The sequence below is a fragment of the Gavialis gangeticus genome, unplaced genomic scaffold (assembly GCF_001723915.1).
Source record: "Gavialis gangeticus isolate Ggan-Ray unplaced genomic scaffold, GavGan_comp1, whole genome shotgun sequence".
In the NCBI taxonomy this organism is placed as follows: Eukaryota; Metazoa; Chordata; order Crocodylia; family Gavialidae; genus Gavialis; species Gavialis gangeticus.
This window is the reverse complement of record NW_017729029.1, coordinates 37,018,814-37,025,286: the sequence shown is the minus strand read 5'-3', so window position 1 is coordinate 37,025,286 and position 6,473 is coordinate 37,018,814. Positions and strand designations below refer to the sequence as shown.

The 6,473-nt window shown below is 44.4% G+C and overlaps 1 long non-coding RNA gene across 1 annotated transcript in view; it reads right to left on the bottom strand.

Moving 5' to 3' along the window:
* Window positions 1-3,497, bottom strand: part of LOC109300657 — a 9,934-nt gene extending 6,437 nt beyond the window's left edge. The window contains exon 1 of the long non-coding RNA XR_002098293.1: window positions 3,482-3,497. This is a non-coding gene — a long non-coding RNA (uncharacterized LOC109300657). The remainder of the gene's footprint in view (window positions 1-3,481) is intronic.
* Between the last annotated feature and the right edge of the window lie 2,976 nt (window positions 3,498-6,473).

The window sequence follows — 6,473 nt, the reverse complement described above, 5'->3', positions numbered from 1 at the left end:
CCTCTGCCGGCGGCCGCAGCGCCCCCCCCACCCCGGGACGGACGGGCGCACGACACGAGAAGCCGGACTCCTAGGCCGTGACCTCACTGCTGTCGGTGACAACGTGCCCCGCGTCAACAGCAGAAACAGCCATCTGTGCCACCTCTAGTGCTGCCGCAGCAGTTGCGCACCAGCAGCTGTGTTGTTGCCCGCGTGCATTGCCTGTTGTCACATGCATGCCTTGCCTGTTGCTTCATGCACCATTTGCCTGTTGCTGCTTGCATGCATTGCCTGTTGTTGCTGCATGCACCCGTTGCATGTTGTTGCATGCGTGAGTCACGTGTTGCTTCACACGAGTTGCATGTTGCTGCATGCATGGGTCACCTGTTGCTTCACATGAGTTGCACGTTGTTGCATGCGTGGGTCACCTGTTGCTTCACAGGAGTCGCATGTTGTGGCATGCATGCGTCGCCTGTTGCTGCATGCATCCTTTGGATTGCAGAAGAGAAGAAACACAAGTTCAGATGTAAGGATCCTAGCGGAGGAATCTGTACTGCCGTGAACTGAAGACCTGGCTTGACAGCTAAAACGGAGCCGATTCACTTTAAAAATCGCTTGATAAAGCCACGTATTCCTGATATTGCACAGTGATGCCGTGTATGGAAAAGGGCCTTCTGTTTTGGTGACAGCACAAAGTGGGTCTCACCGTGATGTCAGGCAGTCTGGAGAGAAAGCTTGAATGCCTTTCCTTCAGAAACCTGAAAACTTACAAAGATCTTTTTATTATTATTATTGTTGTTTGACATGTTTAAAGCAGGGATGATTCTGTATTGATCTTACGAGGGCTAAAAACCAGTCACATTTGCTGCACTTAAGCAGAAGCTGTCAGGACGTTTTACACAGTAAGATATATCTGCCGAATAAAGAAGTAAGTCTGAATCTTGCACTCCGGGAGGGTTATTATATAACGGGAAGCTTCATGCAATCTTACAACAGTGTGAAAAGGATGTTCATGTTACACAGAGAGATCTTGACAGGGAAGGACCTCCCTTGGGCATTTTTCAGTCAAACTGAGATGAAGACAGCCATGCGCAGGCAGATGAAATGCCTTCTTCATTTAAGGAATGAGATAGCCTGCCGAGTCGCAGCAAATGCGGTCAGGGTTAATGCACAGTCCGCTGTGAGCGCACTGGTTTCTACAGGTGCTGCAAGCTTATTAGAGTCACTGCTGGTCTGTGCATGCTCTGGGTGGCAACAAAGGTGCTTTATGGAGTTAACAGGGAGCACCCAGGGGTGTCCTGGCAGATATGTGCAGCATGGGATGAACCTTTCTGGCTACCCCGTCTCCTGCACAGAACCTCAGTTTTCCACCATTTGCTCTGTTTTTGGCTGTGCTGCACATCTGCTTGGCAACAGCTGGGATTTGTGTTCTGAATTTCCTGTAAGAAACTATAACCTGTCCCTCTCAGCAGACAGCCCCAACAAAATGCCTTCAGGGAAAAGCATCTTTTTAACCACACGTTACCATTACACAAGGAGAAGTCTCTCTCCGTACTGGGATATCTCTGTTCTGTTAAATATTTCAAGTACAGGTGACATCCTTTTTTTTTAAAGCACACTTTTGAAGTTATGCTGAAGTTTTTAGAATGAAAATACAACAGACATGAGAAATCATGAAACAAAGTACTAGGCAATTATTGTAAAATGTTGAAAAAGTAATGAAAATACCACCTTCCCTTTAATTTAGTACTTACTCAGTTTCCTTCCCCCCCCCCCACAAAACATAAAACAAAAATCACAGAGAACTAACTTGAGGTCAACAAAACACTGCAATTTTCTGCTTCTCTGTATTGTGTATGTCAATTAATAAACTCTATATGAATGCAGCCATGTCAGGAGGTCTGATCCCAAGACAACTGAAGTCAAGAGAGTCGACTTCTTTGGGCCATGAATCCATTTCTGAAGGCTTAATCGGAAATAAAAAAACCATCACTATTTCACATTGATCTGAAAAGGTGCAGGTTCGCAACGCATCTTTACTTGAAAGTTTCCTTTCTTTCGTGGGTCAACATTTTAAAATGGAAAAAACAGCAACATATCAGGGTGATGGAAATGATCAGCAAAAGAGCACTCATGAGGGTAAGGACCAGGTCTAGCTTGACAACTTCAGTGTCTACTTCTTGATCCTCTGAGAAGAAGTCTGAAATAAAAAAGAAGGTGTTTAAAAACCACAAGAGTTAAAAATGCAGTGGTGTCACAGCTTAAAGGTAAAGATGAATCACTGGTAAGGCAGAGCTGAATTATCAAACTATAAATACAGTGGACTTTCCTGCGTGGGCATCCCCTGAGATGCAATGTTTCCTTAACAGAATGGGTGTGTAATGCTTCAGGTCCATGTAACGCTACTGGCTCCAAGGCAGTGCTCCACAACTCCTGTCTTTCACCACCTTCAGGACTTTGAGAGGCTTCTGCTCACTTCTCTAAATCCCTAGCAGGGATTGCAGGCCATCGAACACAGCAGATCACGTAAAGAATATATGGGGAGGTTTTCCCTGTCCCCTGCAAAATGAGGCAGGAGCATAGAAAACACTGGATTGCGTTTCCCAAATTCCCCTTTCCTTGTGGGATATAAATGGCCAAGTCTGAATCTTCCCACAGCAAGACTATCCATCCCTTCCATTGCAGCATCTAGAAGGGAAACCCTCCCATGGGCAGATCTAGGATTTTGAAAAGAGAAGGCAGATGGTGTGCTGCAATCAACACAACACATACTTTTTTCCACTTGAAGACAAACTAGAAGATTTACTATTTACTCAGGGCCCAGTGCTATATTATTCCAAAGCAAAACTGGATTTACAGCTTTATTAGACTGTACGCTAATTTGCTAGATTATATATTCGGTTTTATAAAAACCACAAGTTAGGCAAAAACAGTCCAAACATATTGTTCCATTAGTCCTGTAGTCATAATAGTGAAGTGTACATCTCTTATTCAGTTTTGTAATATGAAAATCTGGCCTTCTCAAGCATCTTGACGGTCCATTCAGCACATCGCTGGTCTTTGTTTCCACATCTGAGTTAACATTCACCTGAGTTAAGGGTTTTAGCTAAAACTAAAAACAGCGCTTAGGGCAGTGAAAGAGAAGAGAGAGATGACTAGGAAGGGATAACAGACAAGAAAATGGCAGAAGAAAGGCTAGCTTGATTAACCGAAGAACATCAAGACCATTAAAAAGGAGAGAGGGTCATTAACATCTGGGCAATGAGACATTATCAGGATACAGGTAAATTATAATGAACCATGGAGTCAATCGACTCCCCCAGCACTACTTCCCTATCTAGGCAGTTTAAAGCGTGGGTGGAGCAGGAATTAAATGAGGGGTGCACTACACCATGGCACCCTCAACCGTCCTCCATCCTCAAAGGAGATTTTAGGAAGGCGAGGGGGAACACGACCCTTCTGATGAGCGGGCCAGCATAGCTATTCACGCAGTGCCACGAACCCTGCAACAGCAGGAGATAGCAGTACCAATTATCTTACGATTCTCCCAGACTCCAGATTACAACACAACTCAGCAGCTGTCAAATGTGTCTCGGCTCCTAAACCCTTGTCTTGGGGATGACACCTGAGTCTATTTATAGGGTAATGCTATTGTTACCTGCATCGATGACCAGGTAAGAACGGCTGTTTGCAGAACTTCCCGCTCTGGTTTATTGTAGGGGCTAAACACCTTTGTGGCAGCCCACAGACCTCCTATCTTTGTGGCCATCAGCCTCCAGGTTTCAGGATTTCAAGGGTTGCCCGCCGGGCCCGGCTCGTTTTCTCATTTGTTTTGGGGCATCTCTGAAGATTTAATGATCGTGGGGGTAGATAATTTGGGTGCTCTTTGGGGTTAAATAGTTCTGAGGACACCCAACAGTGCAGCATCTCAGTCACAGTGATCAGGGAAGATGTCTACGGCCATCCCCCGTGCCCAGCAATAAGGCCGTGAATATGCTCCTGGCACTGTCCTCAAGTCCTGATCAGCTCAAAGCAGCACTTTGGAAGATCCTTGCCTCTTCATTTCTGGGACACATGGAGCATGAGCAGCAATGGGGCTTCTTTCCCCTGTGGCAGAAATGTCTTCTGGGGTCCCCCTGGACCTTGGGCAACCTCTAAATATGAAAACCCAGCAGGGCTCTCTGACAACCATACGGTCTGCTCAGCAGAATCTGCCCTAAAAATCCCTTCCAGTTTCTATGATTGCTTTGATGGCCATGGCCGGTCAAATGCCTTCCCTGTGCCCAACGTGCATCTCCGTGGGAGGAGAGGAAGGGGAAACAGCAACGTGGTCTCACCATCAAGAAATGTCAAATGTGTAACTGCATATATCTTAGCAGACACAGCCTTGTAACCAGCAACAGAAGGACAAAGTGGAGGATGGGGAAGGTTGGTTAGAAAGCTACCTTCAAACACCCGCTATTCTACTTAGGAGACGTTTAATAGTGGAAGCAAACTGAGGATACGATAAAACCTGCTTGCTTGGGTGCCTGCCTCTGTATTGCCTGCTATGAATGCTGCCCTCACCAGTTCAACATTCAGAACATCAGCCATTCATCATCATGTTTAGAGCAAGGACCATACCTTCAGGAGAAGATATTTCCTTTTCACTAGCTGCGTGACCACCGCATATTAACCAAGAGAACAGCAGAAAATTAAGGGAATAAGCAGCCATGTTTGCTTGCTTTTATAAAGCAGAGAATTCCTCTATTTACTGGCCAATAAACATGTGCTTCCTCTTGCTGGAGGACTATTATGACATCACTCACTGCATGACAGCATTATTTAAATCACTCTCATACAAGCCTGAAGCTGTACATAATTTAGGGGTTTTTTTGCAAACTGCACATGTAATAGTTCATGTATTACTTTAAATGTTAGCTTGATTTACTATCTACTTGCTCTTTATCTAAACATATTTTGGTAGATGCACAGCAAAAAGGACTCCATTTATTCTGCCTGGCTCCTATGCCTGACTATGATCCATGTATAGTTTACTTTTAACTGTAATCTAACCAGCAAAAAACCTCTTACCTTATCAATGACTGTCAAGGTCTGCAGCTATTTTAAATGAGATCTGGTATCATGACTCAAATGCAAGCTCGAGGCTCTGATATGCAGTTATATTTAGGGTGGCCATACCTGTCAATAAAACCATTCAAATTAATTCCCTGAAGGCACCTAAAAAAGAAAACCTCTTCTGCACAGCATCTAACAGTCCAGACAGAGGGACTGTTTAGCAGGGAGATAATTGTTCCTTAATGAAAATTAACATCAGGTATGGAGTTATACAAAGAATGTATTTGGCTCAGTGTATTTCAATGCATTTAAATGAAGAAAAAGTCACTTAATTTCACTTAACACCTCATTTAAAAAGGAGCAGGATAAAATTAACCCCTCTACCTTATCCTAACCACCTTCAGATAAAATATCTAATCATCTAGTCAATCAACATCATCAAACCCTTGTTTGATGACCAAAAGCTCACCCAGTATCCACAACAGTAATATGTCAGCACAGTGTCTAATGAAATAAGCCACTGCTTACAATAGCTTATGCAATGCATCTCTAATATTGTTAGTCTATAAGGTGCAAATCTACCCTGCCTTCTGCCTGACTTCAGATCGACACGGCCAACTACCTGTCCAAAACTGTCCCTTATGCAGAGAGAGAAAACCAAGGACCTGCATCGGTGCCATGATATTCACCCTCAACGTAGGACCGTCTGCATAATTATAAGGAGCTAAACCCTGCCCCGCTTAGGTAGGACTCCCTAGGAATTCGAGAAAACTCCTGAGCATGAACCAAACCGCAGGTTTTGACCTCTGGTTTTGCTCACATCTGCTCTGCAAGTTAACATAATAGCTGTAAAAAATACCAGGTGAATAGCCTTCAGACCTGAAGTCCTGCATTTAGAGACTACGTATGAGAGCCCATGCAAAATTAAGTTTTGCTATTTTGCTCCACCAATGATTCAAATTCGGCACTCAATGGTACGTTTCCAACTCACCAACTGGAAAATCCCAGGGTAGAGGTTTATGCACCAAGCCTCTCGGCTCATGGCCTAGAATAACCCCAGCGAGGGTCAAGATGCAGTTCCAGCCCTTTAGCCCTTTGCTGAGCCTGCTAACTACTGTCAGACCTGTGCTACCTGAGAGGATGTTTTTTATAGGGACAATTTTAGAACTGGACTGGGCCAAGCAACTCATTTGGCGTAGGTCACCGAAGAGCTTCCATATATTGCAACATGACATGATCCTCAATTTATGTGATAGCCTGTTCCACAAAGAGGTAAGCAGTGCAGCATAAAACAAGAGCACTTCTTCACCACCACAGTTAAAGACGTGTTAGCATGGTTGTGACAATGCTCTTTGCTTATTCTGCCATCCCGTGGCTAGCCAGAGAATAAACTACATCATACTTGGGGGGGGGGGGGGGTTTAAAAAAAGGAAAAA